Source organism: Oncorhynchus masou, chromosome 17 (assembly GCF_036934945.1).
Source record: "Oncorhynchus masou masou isolate Uvic2021 chromosome 17, UVic_Omas_1.1, whole genome shotgun sequence".
Lineage (NCBI taxonomy): Eukaryota > Metazoa > Chordata > Actinopteri > Salmoniformes > Salmonidae > Oncorhynchus > Oncorhynchus masou.
The window spans coordinates 19,045,355-19,072,453 of record NC_088228.1 but is presented as its reverse complement, the minus strand read 5'-3'; positions in this window follow the sequence as shown (position 1 = coordinate 19,072,453).

Sequence of the window (27,099 nt, the reverse complement as noted above, 5' to 3'; positions counted from 1 at the left end):
CTAGACATACAACATAGAATGCCCACTCAGATCACACCCTGACGAAACAAAACCTATAAACGTACAAAGCAAACAATGGTCAGGGCGTGACAGAATGTATGTTTTTAAATTACATTCTTACAGTATTCTCTGAACATTACTAGAGGTTTCTTGTGGTTTTTATGGAAAGTTTTCTTAAGGTCCTCGGAACAATTTGAGAACATGACTTTAAATAGAACAATGAGGAAACCTGTATGAAACATTATGCTGAACCACTTACATTTACACAGAATAACATTTTTTCATAAAACATTCTCTGAACTATTTGAGAACATTCCTAATGTAACCATGTTTGAACTTTTGGAAAAAGTTCTGTTAAATAAATTAAATTCACCCCAATGTTTTTTTTGTCAAGTTCCTTAAATGAGACGAGAATGTTCCAAAGCCAAGCAACTGTCCTGCACCATTCGCACAAAGTTGTGGGAGGGTTGTATGCAAAATAACCATAGGACAACCACGCTCTCACCAACTTAGTTCTCAGAACATTATGTGCTAGCTGGGAAACCATCAACTCCCACCTCATGGGTCGGCAAATATCCTAGTGTTTAAGAGCGTTGGGCCAGTAACAGAAAGGCCGCTGGTTTGAATCCCTGACCTGACAAGGTGAAAAATCTGTTATTGTGCCCTTGAGCAAGGCACTTAACCCTAATTGCTTCTGTAGATCCCTCTGGATAAGAGTGTCTGCTAAATGACTAAAATGTACATTTTCTTTTTAAAATTGTTAGTTGAGAAAGTATCGCATTAAATATACAAAAAGTATAACTTGCTCAACTATACATTTACCCCTGCTGAATACTGGTTTTAGATAAAATAGATTTCTGCCTAAACTAAAACACTGGTCGCAATCCAATACACGTCTTACACGCTGCTTGTAAATGTTCATTGTATCTAAAACATTTAACCATGCATTTATGTCACAGTAGCACCATCCTCTATCTAACCTACTCGGAGGACAACAATTGCTGCTCACCCCACACCATAACAGGCCAGTCTGAGAACCTGCCTCCTGACCCTTACTGACCCCTATTTGTCAGGTCACCAACCATCTGGATGTGAAGCAGTCACCGGACGGGGGGGCCTCTGCTCCATCCACTCCATCTCTGACAGCCAGCCTAGCTGCCCTCTGCTCTGCTCCTCTCTCCCCCCCATGGATGCAGCAGGGCCCTGCCTGCCGCTCCTCTCCCAGCCTCTCTCCTTCCTGCTGGGGGTCAGCCTGCCCTGACCTGACCTGACCTGCATCGCTCCAGAGCTGAGTGAGCTGCAGCCGCTGACCACTGAACTGACCACTGACCATCACTAATCATCAAGTGGTTTTGCTCGGCCAGCGTGTCAAGCACGGAGTTCAAAGATCTAGGTCCCATTGAAGCCCTGTTTGATACAGTACAGTGTTAACACACAGCTAGTGTTACAGTATAGATGCTCGCTCCTCTCCAGGTCTCTCTCTATGCGACAGATGACTGGTGCCCTATAACGGGACCGGCGTTGTCAATGGTGACAGATAATTAGCTGTCTTTGTTCTGAGAGGAACCTGATGTGGTTTCTGATGGCCTGCTTCACTGTGGGAAGACTCAAGCCCCCAGCCTGGAACCGTGCTGCTGGAGACTGCATTGTCCCAGTACCACCCAGGGAGACAGGGATACAGAACCGTGGAAGCAGCCTGCCGAACGCTCCCCACACGCAGACAGGAAGAGTTCATCATAAATAAACAAAGTCTGGAATGATAAAAGATCCTTATCGATATATGGCAGGACCATACACAAGGAAGAGACAAAAGCAAACAAAAAATGCCACACAGTTTAGAGAATGCAGACAGACAGCCGCATGTCATGACCTCACTCACTGGTACCCACAAAGGAAGGGAACAGAGAAGAGAATCAGCCATGGAATCTGCAGGACATATCTCTTCTGCTCTCTCTCTCTTTGCCTGCAGAGATCAGTCAGACCATTATTTTCAATCTCTTTCAATAATCACAACCAATAAGATGTAGACAACATAAACTGGACACGAACAGAAAACAAATCAAGATAGGGGAGGTCCACAAGATTTAAAAAAATATTATTTGAAACTATTCGTATTTGACATTAGCTTTTTTCATGGCATTATTTTTCGTGGAAAGCAAACCGAGAAAAAGGCCAGGAAATGTTTTTTCTTTCATGGTGTAACCGTGTCCTTTCACAGTGGATGAGATCATGAGTGGCCAGTCTGTCTTTGTATAACTCTGGCTATGTTTAACACATAGTCTTTCAGGAGTTTAGTTTATTCCCTGATGAGGAAGGCTTTCCAGCAGCGGTTATACTACAGGCCAGCATACAGTACACCCTGATGAGGCAGATAAACTGACTGGGCTGACAGGAAACCATGAGAGGTAAACAACAGACACAAGTACACTACTGTTGGTGCTATTGTCTCTCACATCTATGTCTCATATCATGGGTTGTACATCTCCATTGAATCTTTATGAGATTACACGTTGAATTATTGGATGTTTGAATGACGTGATGCCATGTTGTCATTCTCCAGACCTCTGTGAAGAGAACTGTACTTGAGAGCTGTTCTTCTCTTGAAATGAAAGATGTAAAAATGAAATGAAATGAAAAATGTAAGAGGTTTGTTAGCAGCCTGTGGGCCCTGGTAGAAAATTGCTGCGCTATATAGGGAATAGGGCGCCATTTGGGACATATGAGAAGTCTCCAGCAAACATCTGAGTGGTGTGTGGAACTCTAATTACCGCTGTTAACAGGCTTCCTCCTATCTGCACATTCAGAATTAATCTCATAACGAAACAATTAACAAGCTCCTCTTTTCCGGACTAAAACAGCTGAAGACAGGGGCTGCATTGGCAAGGTTGATCAGTAGTGCCCTCTCGGTCAGTGTATTACATAAAACAGTTGTTTGGTTGGGATCGCTAGCAAACACCATTAGGTGAGGTTGGCTTCCGGAGTTGAAAAATGAATATTGACATCCTGATGGATAGTAGAAGGGAATTGCATTTAGAAGTAGCAATGGCAGGTGTCCTCCAGCTTTCCTCTGCTGCCCAGCTGCTGTCCTCTCAAACACATAACATACATATTATGCATGTGAAGTGAAGTAAAACCATATATTTGACTGAACATAGTAGTTGAAACAGGGGTTGTAGCCTGACAAAAGCCCCTATACTGTGGCCCTCCAGGATAAAGAGTGAAGAACATGTAATTTTAAGTGCTAGTAACTTTTTCCATCAATCCAGTGACACACTCCCAGAGCATTTCCTGGATAACATCATGATCTGATAACATGAAGGCTATACTGATATCAAGAACATGAGTCTGTATGTTTTTTAAATTGAACCTTTATTTAACTAGGCAAGTCAGTTAAGAACAAATTCTTATTCACAATGACAGCCTCCCCCTGGGCCAATTGTGCGCAGCTTTATGGAACACCCAATCACGGCCAGATGTGATGCAGCCTGGATATGAACCAGGGACTGCAGTGACACCTCTTGCTCTGAGAGGCAGTGCCTTAGACCGCTGCGCCACTCAGGAACTCTGTAATCAGAGTATTCTAATGCTGGGCTGAGGTTATGTCCCAAATGGCGTCATTTCCCCTATAAAGTGCACAACTTTTGACCAGGGCCCATTGGGCTCTGGCAAAAAGAAGTGCACAAAACAGGGAATAGGATGGAATGTACCCTAACAAATGCTGCCTCCCACAAACTGCTTATTAAGTACAAGTACTAATAGTGAAACAAGACTTCCACCACTACAGTGTGTTTGGAGTGTGTTAGGATGTCATGGAAACATGTTGAAGAACTGTGCAACAGCAGTTTATTCTCAGTGCTCTAAGGAGGCCCTTGAAGTATACTGATATTCAGTGAATTAGCGTTTTGAAGCGTTAACTACTGACTGTCTGTATAGGTTGAGCCATGGATCACTTCCCCCCAGCTGTTCTTTGGGGCTAATTTGTCCATTCAGCGAACATAGCCATGGAATAGATTTACACATTATACAATTGATTCTTCCTTCTTCCAAAAAGTTTACTAAGTTTACTACCTTCAGAATGTATTCACACTACTCGACTTGTTCCACATTTTGTTGTGTTACAGCCTGCATTTAAAATGGATTAAGTTGAGATGTTGTTACACTGATCTACACGCAATACCCCATTATGTGAAAGTGGAATTATGTTTTTAGAAATGTTTATAAATTAATAACAAATTAAAAGCTGAAATGTCTTGAGTCAATAAGTATTCAACCCTTTAGTTATGGCAAGTCTAAATAAGTTCAGGAGTAAACATGTGCTTAACAAGTCACATAATAAGTTGCATGGACTCAACTTGTCTGCAACAATAGTGTTCAACGTGATTTTTAAATGACTACCTCATCTCTGTACCCCACAAGTACAATTATCTGTAAGGTCCCTCAGTCGAATAGTGAATTTCAAGCACATATTCAACCACAAAGACGAGGGAAGTTTTCCTATGGTTCGCAAATAAGAGCATCTATTGATAGATGGGTACAAAAATAGTCTTGAATATCCCTTGTAACATTGTGCAGTTATTAATTTTACAGCTTGGATAGTGTATCAATAGACCCAGTCACTACAAAGAAACAGGCGTCCTTCCTAAATCAGTTGCCGGAGAGAAAAGAAACCGTTCAGGGAATCCACCATGAGGCCAATGGTGGTTTTAAAACAGTTTACAGAGTTTAATAGCTGTGATAGGAGATAACTGAGGATGGCTCAACAACATTGTAGTTACTCCACAATAAATAATAGATTAAAAAGAAGGAACCCCGTACAGAAAAAATATACAAATAAAAACATGCATCCTGTTTGCAATAATGCAATAAAGTAATACTACCAAAGAATTTGCTAAGAAATTAACTTTTTGTCCTGAATTCAAAGCGTTATGAATGCAAAACCCATCACTGAGTACCACCCTTCATATTTTCAAGAATGGTGGTGACTTCCTCATGCTATGGATATAATTGTCATCTGCAAGGACTAGGGAGTTAAAAAAAAATGGAATAGAGCTAAGCACACGCAAAACCCTAGAGGAAGCTCTGGTTCAGTCTGATTTACAACAGAGACTGGGAGACAAATTCACCTTTCAGCAGGACAATAACCTAAAACACAAGGCCAAATATACACTGGGTTGGCTTACCAAGATGACATTGAATGTTCCTGAGAAGCTTAGTAACAATCATCTTGAAAATCTATGGCAGGACTTGAAAATGGCTGTCTAGCCATGATCATCAACCAACTTGACAGTGCTTGATACATTTTTTAAAGAATAAAGGGCAATATTGTACAATCCAGGTTTGCAAAGCTCTTAGAGACTTACGCAGAAAGACTGTCAGCTGTATTCGCTGCCAAAGGTGATTCCAACAATTTATTGACTCAGTGGGTTGAACAGTTATCTAATCAAGATATATTTGTGTTTTATTTTCCATTAACAAAAAAATATAAACATGTTCTTCCACTTTGACATTGGAGTATTTTGTGTAGATCATTGACAAAAAAAAAATCACAATTGAATGAAGAGTAAATTCACAAAATGAACATCCACTTAAATGGACAATAAAGTCATAGTATCCTATCGTATAACTCATTTTGAGCATGACTTAAAGAAGATTTATTTCTCTAAAGTAACTCATCTGACCTCTGCTTCAACTGTCTTGGAGAACCTGCTGAAACTCTTACCTGGTTCGCACATCTATTTAAAAAATTTTGCTGAGGAGGTTGAAAGATGGTAGTCTCCTAGGTTAGTGCGGACTCAGGCCAGCCCGACCGGAGAAAACAGAACACTGATTTACGTCTCTCCTTTGGCTGTAACTAGGATTTTTGTACAAAGTTAAAGCAATTAGGAATAACTTGTATTTGTTTTTGCAACAACATTCCAGGTTGACAAGTGCTCCCCTGCTGAAAATGTGATCGCCATGTGTGTTTCTCAGGCTTCCTCTATTTTCACAGTCCCTTGTAACATTTGTATCTTTCTACAGACATATTTCTCACGTATTTGATTTATTTTCTTCACTCAAACATATGGAATAAGGTGATACAGTTCACGGTTGTAACTCCCTGACCTGTAAACGGGTCAACTAGTGAGGTAACGTTCTATTTCAGAATCTTCAACGTGCCCTAAAATGTAGCATTCTGTTAAGTCTGCATTAACAGGGCCATAACACATTGTTTGAGACACTTCCATCATAAGCACATAAACACACACACACACACACACACACACACACACACACACACACACACACACACACACACACACACACACACACACACACACACACACACACACACACACACACACACACACACACACACACAATTCCAGCCACAGTGTCACATTGTCAGCCTTTCCCTTAGGAAGATCACTGCTGGTCTACCGTTCATTAATCAGCGATTCATCAACCTAACAGCTGATTCCAGTTTAGAAATTAAACTATACATCTTACAGTGTCATTTTAGACAGTGCAAACAGCAGAGAAAAACTGAAGTAATAGTTTGTGTGGGCCAATTAGTAGAGTCATTTGGAATGAACTTGTCAAAACCAAAAGAAAACCCAATCATTTGGATAACTGTGCTGGTTTCACCAATAACCCATTTCCACCCAAACTGAAACAAAAAAATCCACATTTCAATGTAAATCTGTGGAGTTTCCCTTTTCAGTACGCCAATCAGTCTGTTTGACAGACAGCTCACTGGCTCTGAGCCTACCCACCATCAAATATTTATCATACAAAAACCACCCGCACCCCACATCCCACCCCCTTAAACCAACACTTTCAATCCAACAATGATGTCCATTAGCGAAGCCTTCATCGGGAGCCCCAGAGGACCTGAGTATGTCTACCCTAAGTCCTCCTCACAGTGAGCCTCAATTTTCCTCCAAGCCCCAGGTACACCAGAGCCACTTCACGTTGGATTGTTGAGGAGTTTAGAGAGGGGCTCGTAGAAGAGTTTAAGCTGCCGTCTCTCTCGTCCTGCTCTACTGATCCTTTGTGTGGAGTGCTGTTGGTGAGAGGCAGGGAGGGAGGGGCACATCTCAGCCACTTCCCCTCAGCAGAGAGTACATTCAACAAAAGGCTTTCACTACAGCTCTCAGGCTTCTACTTCAATTATTTAAAAAACACTCAGAATACACAAAAAAACAAGATTTAAAATACAAATACCGTACTTAAATACGCATTTATTTGAAGCAAGATCTGACATCTATTGTTTATTATCAGAGAAAATGTTTTAACTTATAACTGTAACAGTATCATATCAAGGAGGATCATCACAAGGACAAAGAGCTAGACTACAGTATGAATAATAGTAACCATACATACCCACCGTATCTATTCTTATCCATACAGCTGAAACAAAGAAGTTCTTCAAACTGGAGTCCAATTTCCATCTGGAACAAGATTAAATAAGCAAAGCCAGGTCAGCATCCCAAATGGCACCCTATTTACTATATAGTGCACGACTTTTGACAAGAGCCCTATAGGCTCTAAATAGGGAATAAGGTTCCATTTGGACCACTACCCAGACCTTTCTCCCAGTTCCCCCATTGTTGCTCTGTTCTTAGAAGCCCTACTACTCTGATTTCCTGAAAGGCGGAGAGAAAAGGTTTCATTTATCACTGGAGGCCCGGCCTGCCTGCCTGTGTGGTGCAGGTGTCCCTAAGATTCTGTTTCATCCTCTCTTTGCATACTCACCATCTGCTGAGAGACTTTTATGGAAGATCCGATGATTGGAAAGCAATCTTTCTTCCTCTCAACTTTACATTTCAGACTCATGTTTCTGTTCTTTTCTTTGTTTTGTGCAGTAGGTCTACATGGGAGGAAAACAACCTTGAAAATTAACTGTCAAGTGACACAAAACGTACATTTATTTTAAGGTGGATTTAAAAACTTATTGCAATATCCTAATGAGCAACCAAAATGTAGACAACAACCAAACTCTGACTTGGTTTGAGTCACAGGTCAAGATATCACCTGTAGCTATGAACACTGACATTCCTTTGGTGGCAGGAAGCCTAGTGGTTTGAGCATTGGGCTAGTAACCAAAAGGTTGCAAGATCGAATCCCTGAGCTGACAAGGTAAAAATCTGTCGTTCTGCCCCTGAACAAGGCAATTAACCCACTGTTCCGAGGCCATCATTGAAAATAAGAATTTGTTCTTAACTGACTTGCCTAGTTAAATAAAGGTAGAAAAAAAGCTGAACTCTTAAAACTTTTCTTATAGGTGAGGAATTCAATGTATCCAGTCAGATATCTGTTGAATGTCTAACAAAGAACCCCCAGAGGAGTAGCTGCCAAACAAACTTCTTCCATTGTGTAATGTTCTACATCCCAAATAGCACCCTATTTCATACATAGTGCACTACTTTTGACCAAAGGCCTATGGGCACTGTAGTGCACTATATAAGGAATAGGGTGCCATTTAGGACACAACCATGGATGTTCTGTTCCCTTCAGAATACAAAGCTGCCACAGATATCACATTAATCAACACTGACATTCCTCTGTCCAGTATTATTAAGTAAACAGACTGCAAAGCAAAGTAATGCATACAAAGATACTTTACACACACAACACACACATGCGTATGCTCACCTATATATTATGCACACACACACACACACACACACACACACACACACACACACACACACACACACACACACACACACACACACACACACACACACACACACACACACACACACACACACACACACACACGCACGCACACACACGCACACACACACACACGCACACACACACACACGCTGACTTGCACATGAGGTAGTGACTGCAGGTGTTGCCCTGATTTACTGAATTATAATGCTGAAGGGCAGGCTGGTAACAAGGCCCCGTGAGTCAACTGGCTGCATGGATTACCTTCAGCAGCAAAACAACAATTCAGTTCTGAGACTAACCTTGGTTGCATCCCAAATGGCACCCTATTCCAAATACTGTATAGTGCATCACTGCTAGAGAACGATTTGGAAACATATCAACAACATCACTGAAAAATACGCTTTGTGACATATTACTTGTAGTACTTATATAAACGTGTGTCTTTATAAGCGTTCACAAAAACATGGCAAACACGCTTCACTCTCAGGAAAGTGATAATCATCAAACCCTGGTGGATCGTTTGGCTGTTGCACTTTTCCCTGTTTACTGCACTATAATGTTCACTAGCCATGAAGGTTTGCTCTCTCCTTCCTTCCCTCTCTGTTATACTTTAATGTAGTCTAGTATCGCATGCTCTTATATTCTCACACTGACGCCATGTTTTCAACCTTGGTTTAGCACCAAGTGGCTCATCATTGGCTTGTCTAGGACCTTATGTGTTCAGTTAAATCTATGAAAGACCTATTCATTCCAATAGGATAACCACAGTGCCAATTCATTTTTTTTGTTGCCAATAACAGGGACATTTTTTTCTTTAGAGGAAAAGCCCTTTCCTTGCACCACACAGCCACACTCAAACAACCTCACTGTGCAAGAAAATGTAGGTAATGTGCTCATAAAATACCAAAATATCTGTTTACATTGGATGTGTAAAATGCACAGGTATTGTGCGCTATAAATTAGCCAGGGCTGTTTTTAATTTAACAGGCTGCAACTGTTCTCGTCTGCAGTTCATTCCACGGGTCTAGTGTAGCATTGACATTTATTGGAGAGGAGGAAAAACACACATTGAGTTTTCTCTATACCCTTGAAACAACCTTGGACTGTCTGACTACAGTAGGTCCAGCTAATTACTGTTGCCATGTCTTAGGCTACAAACTGTCATTTGTATTGCTGACTGCGCCAACTGACAACATGCCTCCAGTGCAACCCTGTTTAGTAATGCCCTGAGGTGCTTTATTTCGTAACATTGCAGTTTGTTTTGGTGCAAGAGACAATGCTTCGCTTATTATACGTAGTGGCAGGCAATGTACCTTAGGTTTACTGACCTTTTTCTTGACACTAGTAAGTGCTAGCTATAGGATCTATTGAGGATTTTCTCTCCAATTACCAGATATGAGCTTGATAACTGTTCAAGCTATCAACCCAACGCTCTGAGATTTTTTTTACCCCATGTTGTTTCCTCAAGTTGTGTAAGAGATATGGCTTTCCATTTCTCATTGAGCCTGCGGGAAGGATAAGGACCGTTTTTATAGTGTGAGAGGTGAATAGGACACAGACTTGAGCCAGGCGGGTTTAAGAAGAAGGTGGAAAAAGCTCCACCATTTTGAATAAGTTATTCACACATCCATCCTCTTCACTGAAGCATTGCATCAATGTATACTATTATGATATAGAGCAGACCTGTGAATTATCCTATACATTTCACCTTCCCTTTCCATTTGACTGAGATTGGTGCAAAGTTCAGCTATTCCCCTGTGCTCTGTGGTTGCCTTTGATAGAATGAATGAGTCCAGATGTAAATTCATGGAGACAGACAGGCCGATTCCCTGGAGACCAATAAACACTGAAACACGAGCACCATTGATCTGCAACATCAGACAGGATCTCCGAGCATGAGAACGTAGCTAGCTCGCTCAATCAATACCATCAACCAGCAAATAATGCTTTAAATGCTGTAATTGAATGCAGAAAAGTTTTAGAAGTTTCAAAAGTTTTAGAACACCTACTCCTTCAAGGGTTTTTCTTTATTTTACTATTTTTTACATTGTAGAATATTAGTAAAGACATCAAAACTATGAAATAACACATATGGAATAATGTAGTAACCAAAAAAGAGTTAAACAAATCAAAATATATTTTATATTATCTCAGCCAGCTTCACCTGAAATGCTTTTCCAACCATCTTGAAGGAGTTCCCATAAATGCTGAGCACTTGTTGGCTGCTTTTCCTTCACTCTGCGGTCCGACTCATCCCAAACAATCTCAATTTGGTTGAGGCCAGGGGATTGTGGAGGCCAGGTAATCTGATGCAGCACTCCATCACTCACCTTCTTGGTAAAACAGCCCTTACACAGCCTGTCATTGTCCTGTTGAAAAACAAATGATAGTCCCACTAAGCCCAAACAAGATGGGAAGGCGTATTGCTGTAGAATCCTGTGGTAGCCATGCTGGTTAAGTGTGCCTTAAATCCTAAATAAATCACAGACAGATTCACCAGCAAAGCACCCCCACACCATAACACCTCCTCTTCCATATTTTACGGTGGGGAAATACAAATGTGCAAATCATCCGTTCACCTACACCGCACCTCACAAAAACATGGCGGTTGCAACCATAAATCTCCAATTTGGACTCCACATTTCCACCGGTCTGATGGACATTGCTCATGTTTCTTGACCCAAGCAGGTCTCTACTTCTTATTGGTGTCCTTTAGTAGTGGTTTCTTTGCAGCAATTCGATCATGAAGGCCTGATTCACAAGATCTCCTCTGAACAGTTGATGTTGAGATGTATCTGTTACTTGAACTCTGTGAAGCTTATCCTATGCAGAAGAGGAAACTCTGGGTCTGGATTGACTGACCTTCATGTGTTAAAGTAAGACCCAGTAATTCTGGGTCTTCCATTCCTGTGGCGGTCCTCTTGAGAGCCAGTTTCATTATAGAGCTGCACTTGAAGAAAAATTCAAAGTTCTTGAAATGTTCCGTATTGACTGACCTTCATGTCAGTAATAATGGACTGTCATTTCTCTCTGCTTATTTGAGCTGTTCTTGCCATAAAATGAACTTGGTCTTTTAACAAATAGGGCTATCTTCTGTTTACTCCCCGACCTTGCCACAACGCAACTGATTGGCTCAAGCGCATTAAGAAATAAATAAATTCCACAAATGAAGTTTTAAGAAGGCACACCTGTTAATTGAAATGCATTCCAGGTGGCTACCTCGTGAAGCTGGTTGTGAGAATGGCAAGAGTGTGCAAAGCTGTCATCAAGGCAAAGGGTGGCTATTTGAAGAATCTCAAATATAAAATATATGTAATTTATGTAATTTTTACCCCTTTTTTATTCCCAATTTCATGCTAACGATCTTACATTTACATTTACATTTAAGTCATTTAGCAGACGCTCTTATCCAGAGCGACTTACAAATTGGTGAATTCACCTTCTGACATCAGTGGAACAGCCACTTTACAATAGTGCATCTAAATCATTTAAGGGGGGGTGAGAAGGATTGCTTTATCCTATCCTAGGTATTCCTTGAAGAGGTGGGGTTTCAGGTGTCTCCGGAAGGTGGTGATTGACTCCGCTGTCCTGGCGTCGTGAGGGAGTTTGTTCCACCATTGGGGGCCAGAGCAGCGAACAGTTTTGACTGGGCTGAGCGGGAACTGTACTTCCTCAGTGGTAGGGAGGCGAGCAGGCCAGAGGTGGATGAACGCAGTGCCCTTGTTTGGGTGTAGGGCCTGATCAGAGCCTGGAGGTACTGCGGTGCCGTTCCCCTCACAGCTCCGTAGGCAAGCACCATGGTCTTGTAGCGGATGCGAGCTTCAACTGGAAGCCAGTGGAGAGAGCGGAGGAGCGGGGTGACGTGAGAGAACTTGGGAAGGTTGAACACCAGACGGGCTGCGGCGTTCTGGATGAGTTGTAGGGGTTTAATGGCACAGGCAGGGAGCCCAGCCAACAGCGAGTTGCAGTAATCCAGACGGGAGATGACAAGTGCCTGGATTAGGACCTGCGCCGCTTCCTGTGTGAGGCAGGGGCGTACTCTGCGGATGTTGTAGAGCATGAACCTACAGGAACGGGCCACCGCCTTGATGTTAGTTGAGAACGACAGGGTGTTGTCCAGGATCACGCCAAGGTTCTTAGCGCTCTGGGAGGAGGAAACAATGGAGTTGTCAACCGTGATGGCGAGATCATGGAACGGGCAGTCCTTCCCCGGGAGGAAGAGCAGCTCCGTCTTGCCGAGGTTCAGCTTGAGGTGGTGATCCGTCATCCACACTGATATGTCTGCCAGACATGCAGAGATGCGATTCGCCACCTGGTCATCAGAAGGGGGAAAGGAGAAGATTAATTGTGTGTCGTCTGCATAGCAATGATAGGAGAGACCATGTGAGGTTATGACAGAGCCAAGTGACTTGGTGTATAGCGAGAATAGGAGAGGGCCTAGAACAGAGCCCTGGGGGACACCAGTGGTGAGAGCGCGTGGCGAGGAGACAGATTCTCGCCACGCCATCTTGTCTCAACCCTGCAACTCCCCAACGGGCTCCGGACAGGCGAGGGTCGAGTCATGCTTCCTCCGAAACATGACCCGCCAAGCTGCGCTTCTTAACACCCGCTCGCTTAACCCGGAAACCAGCTGCACCAATGTGTCGGAGGAAACACCGTTCAATTGACCACAAAAGTCAGCCCAGCCCTCCACAAGGAGTCACTAGAGTGCAAAGAGCCAAGTAAAGCCCCCCCCCCCAGCCAAACCCTCCCCTAACCCGGGCCACACTGGGCTAATTGTGCGCCGCTCTATGGGACTCCCGGTCATGGCCAGTAAATGACACAGCCTGGGATTGAACCCCAGGCTTTAGTGACGCTGCAGCACAGCGATGCAGTGCCTTAAACTGCTACGTCCATCGGGAGACCTGGCAATATAATCTTTATCCTAGCAATGGGCTGTTTCCCTAATGGCACCCTATTCTCTATTTATGCAGTATGTTTTGGCACTATGTGCCCTGGACAAAAGTAGTACACTAAATACTGAATAGGGTGCCATTTGGGACATTACCATATTGCCAACACACGGGCCATGGTTGTCTTGTTCCATGTGTACAGAGAGCCAGCGACGTCTCCAGGCATTAGAAGCCTGCTGCCTGGTCAGTGATTGACGGTGACTAGTGATGAGAGCTACTACCACAGGATGCTAAGTGGCCTTGGAGAGCCTCAGCCTAATGCCTACACTACATTCAATTACACCACCCACTCCCTGTATACTGTGTCCCAAATTGCACTCTATTCCCTATGTAGAGCACTACTTTTGACCAGTAAAGGTCAAAAGTAATGGTGACTAGTGACATAGAGAATAGGGTGCAATTTAGGATGCATCCTTGGTCATTGCCCTGCCAATTAAACCAGGAATCATTCGAGTAATTAGGGGGACTATTTCTCAGGGCAGGATTGTTAATGCACTGAAAAAAACAGGACAAGGTGGGCTGTCAGATTTACAAAAACATATTATGTGTGATTTACGCAAACATGTTTAGTTTCTCCTCTCACCGAGATTTCATTGCTTGCAATCTATGCAACATGAAGCTAAATCAGATCTACTAGTTTGAATCATGTAGGGGGAGTGTGAACCAATAAAGTTAATTCATGATGAGTAATGAGGAACAATTCAAACCGCGCGAGAGAAGAATCTTCCAGATGAATGCTGGAGCGTTAGTGAAGAAGACAGTACCTAGAATTTTGGTCAAGGTAAGCATGGTGATTGATTTAATTCATCGTTTTTCTGTGTGGTTATAATCAGAATTGTAAGCAGTAATGTTATTAGTGATTGCTCCATATCCTCATTTTGTGCTCGAGTCTGAAACATATTTGCCTCTCAGCTAAAGGTAAAAGACGATGTTGCCAGCTTGCTTCTATGACCAGTAAAACTGGACAAGGTCAAGATTTACATTTTGTGCTCGAGTGATTTACATTTTGTGCTAACTAATGCTTTGGTGCTTTACAGCAGCATTTAGTGCGCCATTTTTCTTTTCATGTGAGGTGAAAGTAAAAAAATGTCAAAGTTAATGTATTTGCATCAAACTGACATAAAAAAATCCATATTTGAGATCTAATGATTATATACCTAATCCTATGAGATTGGTACATTCATGCAGTTTAACAGTTTGCCCATGGCTGCTTCCATGTTGTAACATGTGGTGCAAAGGTGACAGACTTATTGAAATGGGATGTGGAGTTAATTTTTTCACTACTTTATATTATCGGTGTCCATTTATCAATACATTTAATAATGATTTGTCAAAAATAAAACCAATTTAATGTAGGTTTCATTAAGTACTAAGGTTAGTGGAATCAGGCGCAGAGAGCAGGTACAGTAATAGACAGTTTATTCTCCGATGTACAAACGACGGTCAACCCAACACACGGGTGAATGATCCAACACAGAAACATAAAATGACCGGAGAATAAAAACCACAAACATGACATGAAGACAAAACAAGGGCGGGACAACCTACTACATATACAGACACTAATTAACTAAACTACACACAGGTGAAACCAATCAGACAAAACCAACAGGCAAACGAAAAAGGGATCGGTAGTGGCTAGTAGGACGGTGATGACGACCGCCGAGCACCACCCGAACAGGCAGGAGAGCCAACCTCGGCGGTAGTCGTGTCAGTAGGTGCATATGAGTGAATGCATGCATAAATCAATAGATAATTTAATCAAGTATTTCATAATGAAAAAAATAATAATTTCATGAACAAAATGTATATTTACAGGTCCATGGTGTTTGCCTACTACATGTGTGCTGCTTTGTCTACCCATTCAAATGCTATATAGTGTTGGTGAGTGTTGTTATCAGAGGTTGTTTTAATAACCCTCCAAAATATTGCTAGGAATGTCAGTCTTTAGGTCTTATTTTATCTTTATTTAACTAGGCAAGTCAGTTAAGAACAAATTCTTATTTCCAATGACGGCCTAGGAACAGTGGGTTAACTGCCTGTTCAGGGGCAGAACGACAGATTTGTACCTTGTCAGCTCAGGGGTTTGAACTTGCAACCTTCCGGTTACTAGTCCAACACTCTAACCACTAGGCTACCCTGCTACATCTGTTCTCTTCTTTTCAGTGTCGTGTGAATGTGGAAATGTAAGGGGTGTTCCGAATTGGTGTCAAGTAGGTCCTAACTTTTGCATCATTACAAGTTAAAGCACCCACATTATGGTCGTACTGTCCGTTACCCATGGACATACATTGACTGTCCATGTGCATTTAGGCCTTAATTGTTCACCAAAGTACACATCAGAGGTTTCTAAAAATCTAACTTTGAAATGTTCCTTCACTGTATGTGGAGGATGGAAAAACCAGTTTGAAATAAAACTGGAAAACTACCTCACTCGCCTGAGAAGACTGGGATGTCCAGGGGTGACGATAAACTCTGAGAAACACAAACCTGCAGGGAAGTCAAGTGCAGCCTATGGTGTTAAAAAGCCAAAGAGAGCAGAAGTGAACGTTTTCCCCACATATCCCGCAGGAGAAACAGAAGAGAGCCTTGAGGAAATGCGGAAAGCTCTACTGTACGATGTGAAGAAAAGGAACAACGGAGACACAGTGAAGTTCAAAATGGAGAAGACAGGACACATGAAGTTGTCCATGACGCACCCATGGTAGAAGACTCCATGGCAAGATGGCCTGCGCTCTTTGAAGTCATTGAGATAAATTGGCCATGCTTGTCTTATTGTTGATGTATTGAGTATGTTATTTGGGATTTGTTGGTGAAGGTAGAAGATTGTTATCCCTCAGCTTGCCACATAAGTGAGCCTTATTCAGAGTTCTCACCATTTGTGCTGACGGCGTAGTTATTTCTCTCTATGGAGAACCCTCTAGATTGCTGCTTGTGTGATCATCTCCAGTCTATTTTCCTTTCTGCGGTTTTTAATATAATTTGTTGAACTACTATTTTCAGATCAATGTTGCGTTTAAGCGAATCACCACAACCCCACTCCAGTGCAAATTTCTTTCTCAACTTGATATACACTCAGATAACCTGCTGAAGTTGTTCTGAAGAAGAGGAAGACAGCTGGGCAGAAGACTCATATCAACCATGGCACCTATGGCTAATGTAAGAATTCCTTATGCTTCAAAGACACATTCACATGTGGGTTCTACACCAAAAGTTGACTGGGCTTCAAAATAAGACATACATTTAAAAATCCTTCTCTTTTCTTAAAATAGCAACATAGATGTCGGATGAGAGTGCATCATAAATGGAGTGTCTTTGTATATGGGTGAAGACCCAGAAAACCTTGTTCAGGAATGTTAATAGATTGTTAATAGATTGAAGTGTTTCCATCTTCTGTCCTTTTATCTTTCTCTTCCTCTCCTTTTCCATTCCACCATCATATTCTATCACTAGCTATTCTATTACTGTGTCATCTCCTCTGTCTTACGTCTTATTTTATTAGCGGTTAGATGCACTCTTTTTCAAATTGGTTATGTCTCAAATGTAATCTGAATAGAATGGAAATCTTGGTTAGAACAAGATGTGTGCGTACTGGTAGCGAAGTCAGGTGCAGGAGAACAGAGATTTGTGAACAGGCGCACACTTTATTAGGCAAAAGTGCAAAATGCGCAGAACAGTCACAAGAATTATGTTTTAACAATGAACATCTTCGTGAAAAATAACACGGAAAAAACAAGCCAGTCTGGCGCATCAACAATACACACGTAACACAAACAATCTTACACAAAGACATGATGGGGAACAGAGGAATAAATACATGTAGATTGATTGGGGAATGAAAACCAGGTGTGCAGGGAACAAGACAGAACAAATGGATACATGACAAATGGAGCGGCGATGGCTAGAAAGCCGGTGACGTCGCTTGCCAGAGCCGACTTCGGCGGAAGTCGTGACAGAACCACTTAATTTTAACCTTGTAATAGGCGGTGTTTAAATATTACCAGCAGTTCTTGATTTAGTTGACACTTAAAAGGACTTCAGTCTTGATTTATTTCTGTCTGTATCATGCTCTTATGATTCATGAGCTGTACTTTTTGCAATTTAGAGTTCCAAACTGTAAACACTTCATTGATGAATGATTCATTTCGTTTGATTCACAAGTTTTGCCTTTGTGTCTTGTTCAGGGCATGGATGAAGAGTCCACCAAGGCAGCCATTGAGGACACTACTGTGGGGATCTACATTATCAAAGACCATGCCGCAAGTAAGGAACCAGAGGACACTGGAATTGTCCTTGAAGGCATCAAGGTGCTGTAGGATCTGGGCAACGTAGCATTTGCTGTTGCAATGCTGTTTTGCCTCATGTGCTGTATGCCATGAACCTCAGTTACCCTACTGAGCTCCGCTACACCTTAAGTCTTTCAGAAGGTTTTTATGGAACTGAATGGGGAAAACTTTCTAACAAAGCTGTTACATTTAAAAACAGGCTGTTTCAGTGAGCTGTTTTGTGTGTTTCAGACTATGTTGTGTTTCACACTGTATGTTGAACTTGTTAGATTTTTCACAAAAACTCAAAACAGTATGTCCAAAGATGGAGCTCTCGTGATTTTGTTAGATATTTTTTACTGTGTTTTGAGTAGAAGCCCTTCATTTTCTTTGCTGCTTATGGATAAAGTTCCGTTTCAATTTGTAGTGACTTTTAGTCAATAGAATTAACATGCACCAATATGTACACATACCTACCTCATTCTTTGTCTGTTACTCCTTATGAAAAATAAATACCTAAGTTTTTAACAAAATGCATCAGAGAGAGTGCCCAATCATTGTTAGGATGACTGTTTTTTATACAGATATATAGCCTACATTAGTTTGATTTAGACCTGTGCAATTCATTGAACACTGAATGTCAGTGAATGGACCATTGTTATTTCAAACCGCCGAACCGTTTAGCTTTCTTTGTCACTGATGCAAATGGCCTCTTGCTCCTTGATTACGCATCTTTTCCATGTACTTTAAATTTCACTATTCATTTTTGTAAATACAAACACTAAGGTAGAAAATGGCAGCATTACATCTTGTGCTTACGTTAATAATTATGTAGAACCTTGTCCATAATATAAATGATGGACAAAGTTCTACATAATTATGAGTAATATTATCAATAAAATAATGTTTTATTAAGTAGTGATCAGGTTTAGGGAACATGATCAAATCCATTTGAAGCTACACATTTCATTTAAAATTAGCTTTACCAAATCATGTTAAATTGATTATGTTCCATTACAATGCATTTACTTCAACAAATTATATTTGCTTGACACAAAAAATAAGTAAACTGAAAAAGAAAAAAATGGTGTTTATCTGACATGTTTCATTCATGTGGAACCGATGTACACATTTGAATTAAGTCAATTCAAAGCACCATTTTTTTCAGTGTGCTTTGGCTAGGGCCCGGGTTAATTATCTAGGTCTCTGATGAACATGCTCCTTCATTTTCCTGCCTGGATGTCCAAGGGGAGTTTTCTGTGTTGACATCATGATACACGCTGGAAACACATTAGCTCCCTCTGAAACCATTGAAAGCAGTACACCATCATGTCTTCTCCAGCGTTGTCCTCTCATGATAATGACAAACGTGTCCCCCTTCAAAAAAAAGATACATGCACGGCTTTGCCGATTTTTTTTATTTTTTTTCATTTTTTAAATTTTTATTTTTAAATATTTTATTTATTTATTTTTATATATATATATTTTTTTTTGTATTTTATTTATTTAAATTTTTTATTTTAATGATAGTACTTTCTCATTTCAAAATAGTTTGTTTAAGAAATAAATGGTCTAGAAGCAGGCCCACACTTAGCCATAATCCTCAATTTCATGTTGTGTTCCCAGTGGTGTAACGACAGAGAGAACAATGTTTCTGTTTTAGAGCTCAGGGATTCTTAGATGGGACAATCTCAACTTTTCCCCCACAAATTGTTACATCTACTCCCCCTCTCTCCGGTGTTCGACAACATCGGTTTACTAATCACTGGCTTTGACAACCATCACGAATACCTGGCATAATCGTTACGGGCACCTGTGCCTCATTAGACACACCTGGACTCCATCACTTCACTGGTTACGGCTATGGAAGAGGTTCTTCCCAGTCTTCAATGTCTCGAACATACCTGAGAGGCATTGCCTTCAACTAGCGGAGGATACTCTGCCACCAGTTGACCCAGCGAGCTAGCACACCAGTCCATTCAGCAGTCTGCCCAGGTCAGCGATGCCCGTTTGTCAATCCTGGAAAAATATGACGGAACCACATCTAAATGCCGTGGCTTCCTACTCCAGTACTCTTTCTATTTTGAGAATGAGAGGTCCAAGGTCGCCACAGTTATTTCTCTGCTGACTGGGCAGGCTTGGGGTGGGCTACGGCCGTCTGGTAGAGAAGAGAGGAGGAGATGGCTTCGTATGAGTGGTTCTTGGCTCTGTTCAGTGGTATCTTCGATCATCCACCGGAGGGCAGAGAGGGGGGTGAGCACCTACTCCAACTACATCAGGATGACCAGACCACTGCCGAGTATGTGCTCACCTTCCGGGCAGCAGCAGCATCCAGCGGATGGAATGAGCCAGCGCTCCTTATGCTATTCAGAAGAGGTCTGCGCGAGGAGATCCAGACGGAACTGGCATGTCGAGATGACAATTGGACGCACTCATCGCGATGGCCATCTGTCTGGATAACCTACTTTGGAAGCGTCGGTACCCTCATCACTTCTCTCCCTCCCTCAGTGAACACACTGTATCAGAGCCTGAACCCACAGAGGTAGGTGTCACCTGCCTCCCTGCTGAGGCAGGTGACACCATCTCATGGTCGAGGATGAAAATCAGGATCTAGGCAGCCGAATGCCAGAGGACCTGCTTTCCCCTGTGATTCCATGTGGGTTGAGTGTCCTGTGGTTGCCCTTCAGCCCAACATCCCGGAGGTATACCAGGACCTGTCTCCCTCCTCATTGCTCCTGCTACTATCCCATAGACCTGCTTGCAGGATCTGCGCCTACCCTCTGTCGGTGGCTGAAACCCAGGCCATGGAGGAGTACATCCATGAGGTTTCATCCGCACGTCTACATCTCCCACGTCTGCAGGCTTCTTCTTCGTGGCAAAGAAGGATGGAGGATTACACCCGTGTATTGATTTCCGAAGGCTAAATGAGATCACCACCAAGTATTGTTGCCCTCTCCCGTTGGTGCCGGCAGCCATCGAACAGCTCCGCGGGGCCCGTTTCTGTACCAAATTGGACCTGCGGAGTGCATACAATCTCATTCGCATCGATGGAGGGGATGAATGGAAGACAGGTTTCAGCATGATGTCTGGTCACTATGAGTACTTGGTGATTCATTTTGGGAGACCTGGCCAAGAAGGCAGAAACAATCAATACATTACATAATTAAAACATACAACAATACAATACAACAACATGATCCAGCCTAAAAAAAGCATTTACACTCCTCTGTAACAGAGTCTCCCATCAATATTTTAAATTCCTTCAGTGGCACTAACATATCTAGATGAAGCATGGATTGTAGATTATTCCATGTGTCTGGTGCACAAGAAGAAAAGGCAGTCTTGCCTAATACTGTGAATGTCCTGGCGACTTTAAGTAGCAACCACCTAGCAGACCGGGTATGGTAACTGCTGGTGGTGAAGGAGACCAGACTACAGAGGTAAAGAGGGAGTTTACCCAAATGGGCTTAGTAGATTAACACATACAAATGTATCTTTCTGCGCATATGTGAGGCCCAACCTACAATTTGGTACAATGTGGAATGGTGGGTGAGTGACTAGGTATTTGTAATAAAGCGCATGGATGGATGCATGATAAATCAAGTCCAGTCTCTGTAAGACAGAGGAGGTTGCATGCATATACAACAAGTCACCATAATCAATTACAGAGAGAAAAGTGGTCTGAACAAGCTTCTTTCTAGCCATAAGCGGGGAGCAAGACTCATTACGAAAATAAAAACCCAATTTCAATGTAAGCTTTGTCACAAGATAAACCACATTAACTTTTTGTAGGATAACACTTTTTCAATAGATTAGCTACCAGATGTGACAATGCTAACACTGTGGCAGAGTTCTAGCTCTGGTAAAGGTCATGAATTTAGTTTTTTGTACATTCAAGACCAGTTTGAGACCATAAAGGAAGGCCTGCAGTGACTGAAAAGCAGTCTGGAGCCTGAACCAGAGAAGGAACACATGAATATATGACTGTATCATCTGGATATAGATTTAACTTTGCTGGTTGCATCCCATTTCCCAAATCATTAACAAAAATTGAGAACAACACAGGAGCTAAAATGGAACCCTGGGGCACACCTCTATTAATCTCAAGAAAGCTAGACTTGTGATTGTCAGTATTTGCACATTGGGTTCTGTTTAACAACTTACAGCCCCTTCACTGAGACCAATGTTTCTGAGTCGAGCTAGCCTCAATTCATGTTCTACTGAATCAAAGGCCTTTGATAAATCCACAAACAGAGCAGCACAATGTTGCTTTTTATCAAGTGCATTAATTATGTCATTTGCCACTGCCATAGCTGCAGATGTGGTGCTGTGCCCCGATCTAAAGTCAGACTGAACCCCGCTCAACATGTTCTTTTCAATTAAGACATTTTTTAACTGAGTTCACTAGGGATTCATATACTTTGGCCAGGATAGGGAGTTTAGAGATGGGACAATAGTTATTAGCATCTGAGGGATCTCCACACTTTAGCAGCGGGAAGACATAAGCTTATTTCCAAACGCTGGGTATGGAATTGGCCAAGAGACTCAAGTTGAAAATGTGAGCCACAGGTTCAGAAATAATACCAACTGCTAGCTTTATGGTGTACTGTAGGGGTCCAGGTTTTCTGGATTTGCAGTCTTTCTAGTGTCTATAGCCTTTAGTGGTTTATAGACCTTAGTATAAGAAACAGGCTCAACGTTCAAATGCTTCACGAGGGCATATTTTATAGTCGACTGTAACAGAGTTTACATTAGAGGCCTGGGCCCCACCAACTGAACCAGCAGATATGAAGTGCTTGTTAAAAACCCCTACAATATCGGCTTTATCCTTCACTTCATTATAATCCATCATTAATGGCCAGGAAGGCCAGAGGAAACATTAGAACCTGACACTGATTTCATTAGCTTCCAGAACTTGGTAGGGTTGTTTAGGTTCTCTGTGACTGCATTTAAATAGTAATCTGATTTGGACTTCCTGATCAATCCTGTGCATTTCTTTCTTAGCGCTCTGACAGAGGCCCAGTCAACAGGAGCATTTGAATGTCTAGCTTGAGCCCAAGAGATATTTCTCTTTCTAATGAATTCTGCCAAGTTATCTGAAAACCAGGGATTGTCCCTTCTACTGATTCTAAATTTCTTCACAGGGGCATGCTTATCACAAATCGAGACAAGTTTCATATAAAAATCCCAGGCAGTGTCAACATGGAGAATCAGACTTACTCTGTCAATATTATGGTACAGTTCATGTAAGAACGCTTACTCATCAAACTGTCTAAAATGTCTTTGGCTTTGGCTTTTGTATTTCTAATACAAGCAATTTCACAGTGACCACTGGCATCATTACAGAATATCCCTGTCGATGTGTATTTGAAAGGGGGATTCGTTCGAAAAACGTCCAATAGCGTTGATTTGTTAGGTGCTCCGGGATTCGGTCTTGTAGGCACATTAACTAAATGAGCGAGATTCAGAGAGTCACACAGTTCTTTAAAAGAGTCTGATACAGATGAAAGCATGTAACAGTTCAAATCTCCTAAAATAATGAATTTGGGGTCATTTAACTTGTGCAGGACATCAGAAGAGAGTTTAGTGTGTCTCCTGATGCCGAGGGCGGTCTGTAGCAGCCAACTACAGTGATGTGGGAGTCCTTATATACGTTCACTTTAACCGCAAGCGTTTCAAAATGTTTGCCTTTGGTAATCGAGAGAATTTCAGAGGTGATAAACTCGGATTTCACATAAATTGCAACTCATCCGAACCGTTCTAAAAACAGCGTATCCATCAATAGAAATCAAGTTATTTGACACTGATTTTTTTAACCAAGTTTCTGATAAAACCATTACTTCTGCATTTGTCGTTTTGGCCCATACTCTAATCACGTCTATTTTTGGAAATAGACTTGTGACATTAACATGCAAGAGGCCAAAACCTGCTCTGTTTTTAAAATCATAGGGAATCGGAATTCCTGACATTTAATCCCAGTAAAACTCCCTGTCTTAGGTCAGTTAGGTTCACCACTTTATTTTAACAATGTGAAATGTCAGAATAATAGTGGAGAGAATTATTTATTTCAGCTTTCATTTCTTTCATCACATTCCCAGTGGGTCAGAAGTTTACATACACTCAATTAGTATTTGGTAGCATTGCCTTTAAATTGTTTAATTTGGGTCAAATGTTTTGAGTAGACTTCCACAAGCTTCCCACAATAAGTTGGGTGAATTTTGGCCCATTCTTCCTGACAGAGCTGGTGTAACTGAGTCAGGTTTGTAGGCCTCCTTGCTCACACACACTTTTTCAGTTCTGCCCACAAATTTTCTATAGTATTGAGGTCAGGGCTTTGTGATGGCCACTCCAGTACCTTGACTTTGTTGTCCTTAAGCCATTTTGCCACATCTTTGGAAGTATGCTTGGGGTCATTGTCCATTTGGAAGACTCATTTGCGACCAAGCTTTAACTTCCTGACTGATGTCTTGAGAAGTTGCTTCAATATATCCACATAATTTTCCTGCCTCATGAAGCCATCTATTTTGTGAAGTTCACCAGTCCCTCCTGCCGCAAAGCACCCCCACAACATGATGCTGCCACCCTCGCGCTTCACAGTTGGGATGGTGTTCTTCGGCTTGCAAGTCTCCCCCTTTTTCCTCCAAACATAACAATGGTCATTATGGCCAAACAGTTCTATATTTGTTTCATCAGACCAGAGGACATTTCTCCAAAAAGAACGATCTTAGTCCCCATGTGCAGTTGTAAACCGTAGTCTGACTTTCTTTATGGTGGTTTTGGAGCAGTGGCTCCTTCCTTGCTGAGCGGCCTTTATGTCAATATAAGACTTGTTTTACTGTGGCTATAGATACTTTTGTACCTGTTTCCTCCAGCATCTTCCCCAAGTCCTTTGCTGTTCTTCTGGGATTGATCTGCACGTTTCTACCCAAAATACGTTGACCTCAAGGAGACAGAACTCGTCTCCTTCCTGAATGGCTGCGTGGCTGTTTGTACAGATGACGGTGGTACTTTCAAGCGTTTGTGTCACGTTCTGACCTTTATTTCCTTCGTTTTGTCATTATTTAGTATGGTCAGGGCGTGAGTTGGGGTGGGCAGTCTGTTTGTTTTTCTATGATTTGGGTATTTCTATGTTTCGGCCTAGTATGGTTCTCAATCAGAGGCAGGTGTCATTAGTTGTCTCTGATTGAGAATCATACTTAGGTAGCCTGGGTTTCACTGTGGTTTGTGGGTGATTGTTCCTGTCTCTGTGTTTGCACCAGATAGGGCTGTTTTGAGTTTTCACATTTCTTGTTTTGTTAGTTTATTCATGTATAGTGTCTTTTTAAATTAAACATGAATAACCACCACACTGCGTTTTGGTCCGCCTCTCCTACAAGTAAAGAAAACCGTTACAGAATCACCCACCACAACAGGACCAAGCGGCATGGTGACAGGCAGCGGCAGCAGGAGCAGCGAAAGGAGGAATGGACATGGGAAGACGTTTTGGATGGCAAGGGTTGTTACACTTGGGAGGAAATACTGGCTGGAAGAGATCGCCTCCCATGGGAATAGGTGGAGGCACTTAGGAGAGCAGAGGCACCCGGAGAGAGGAGCCGGCGATACGAAGGAACACGGTTGGCAAGAAAGCCCGGGAGTCAGCCCCAAAAATGTATTGGGAGGGGGCTCACAGGGAGTATGGCGACGCCAGGTAGGAGACCTACGCCAACTTCCTGTGCTTACCGGGGGGCTAGAGAGACCGGGCAGGCAGTGTGTTATGCTGTGGTGCGCACGGTGTCGCCCAGTGCGGGTGCATAGCCCGGTGCGGTACATACCAGCTCCGCGTATCGGCCGGGCTAGAGTGAGCATCGAGCCAAGTGCCATGAAGCCGGCTCTACGCATCTGGTCCCCAGTGCGTCTCCTTGGGCCGGCTTACATGGCACCAGCCTTGTGCACGGTGTCCCCGGTTCGCCTGCATAGCCCAGTGAGGGCTATTCCACCTCGCCGCACTGGCAGGGTGACCGGGATCAATCAACCGGGTAAGGTTGGGCAGGCTCGGTGCTCAAAAGCTCCAGTGCGCCTGTACGGTCCGGTCTATCCAGTACCACCTCCACACACCAGCCCTCCGGTGGCAACTCCCCGCACCAGGCTTTCTGTGCATGTCCTCGGCCCAGTACCACCAGTGTCAGCACCACGCATCAGCCCTACAGTGCGCCTCGCCTGTCCAGCGCTGCCGGAGCCTTCCTCTCCAGTGTTGCCGGAGCTTCCCGTCTGCCCAGTGCCGCCAGTCTGCCCAGCGCCGCCAGTGCCGCCAGTCTGCAAGGAGCCGCCAGTCAGCCAGGGGCCGCCAGTGCCGCCAGGGGCCGCCAGTGCCGCCAGTCAGCCAGGGGCCGCCAGTCAGCCCAGAGGCGCCAGAGCCCCTCAGCCCAGAGCCCCTGCCCTTCTGTCCAGAGCCTCCACCCCTCTGTCCAGAGCTTCCGCCCCTCTGTCCAGAGCTTCCGCCCCTCTGTCCAGAGCTTCCGCCCCTCTGTCCAGAGCTTCCGCCCCTCTGTCCCGAGCTTCCGCCCCTCTGTCCCGAGCTGCCCCTCAGTCCAGTGGGGTCATTTAGTAGGGTCACCGTGGTTAGGAGGCCACGGAAGCGGACAAGAAGGCGGACTAAGACGTTGGTGAAGTGGGGTCCGCGTCCTGCGCCAGAGCCGCCACCGCGGACAGACGCCCACCCAGACCCTCCCCTATAGGTTAAGGTTTTGCGGCCGGAGTCCGCACCTTTGGGGGGGTACTGTCACGTTCTGACCTTTATTTCCTTTGTTTTGTCATTATTTAGTATGGTCAGGGCGTGAGTTGGGGTGGGCAGTCTATGTTTGTTTTTCTATGATTTGGGTATTTCTATGTTTCGGCCTAGTATGGTTCTCAATCAGAGGCAGGTGTCATTAGTTGTCTCTGATTGAGAATCATACTTCGGTAGCCTGGGTTTCACTGTGGTTTGTGGGTGAATGTTCCTGTCTCTGTGTTTGCACAAGATAGGGCTGTTTTGAGTTTACACATTTCTTGTTTTGTTAGTTTATTCATGTATAGTGTCTTTTTAAATTAAACATGAATAACCACCACGCTGCGTTTTGGTCCGCCTCTCCTTCAAGTAAAGAAAACCGTTACAGTTTTGAAATTGCTCCCAAGGATGAACCATTCTAGTGCAGGTCTACAATTTTTTCTGAGGTCCTGGCTGATTTTTCCATGATGTCAAGCAA